Genomic DNA, 334 nt, shown 5'->3' with positions numbered 1-334 from the left:
AAGCTCAGACGCAAGCCTGGAAGTGCGTATTAGGCCATCCCATTCATAATGCTGTTCTTTTAATTAATTGCATGAACTAATATTTGAAATGTGACGAGATAAATTACATGCATCAACTTGCTATAAAAGCAGATAGTTATTTCATCTTAAGTTTATACTTAGTGCTTGCTTTGGGGGGAGAAGTTCAATTTTAAGTTAATTTTTCAAAGATATAATGGAAGTGAGAAAGCCGCATATTCAGAGTATTTATTATTTGAATAAAGGCAACAACACAACGGAAAGTGCGAGGAATATCAATGCAGTATATAAGGATCGGACAATAAGCCTAAGCCAG

Source organism: Octopus bimaculoides, chromosome 3 (genome assembly GCF_001194135.2).
Source record: "Octopus bimaculoides isolate UCB-OBI-ISO-001 chromosome 3, ASM119413v2, whole genome shotgun sequence".
Lineage (NCBI taxonomy): Eukaryota > Metazoa > Mollusca > Cephalopoda > Octopoda > Octopodidae > Octopus > Octopus bimaculoides.
Note: the sequence above shows the minus strand (reverse complement) of the source record.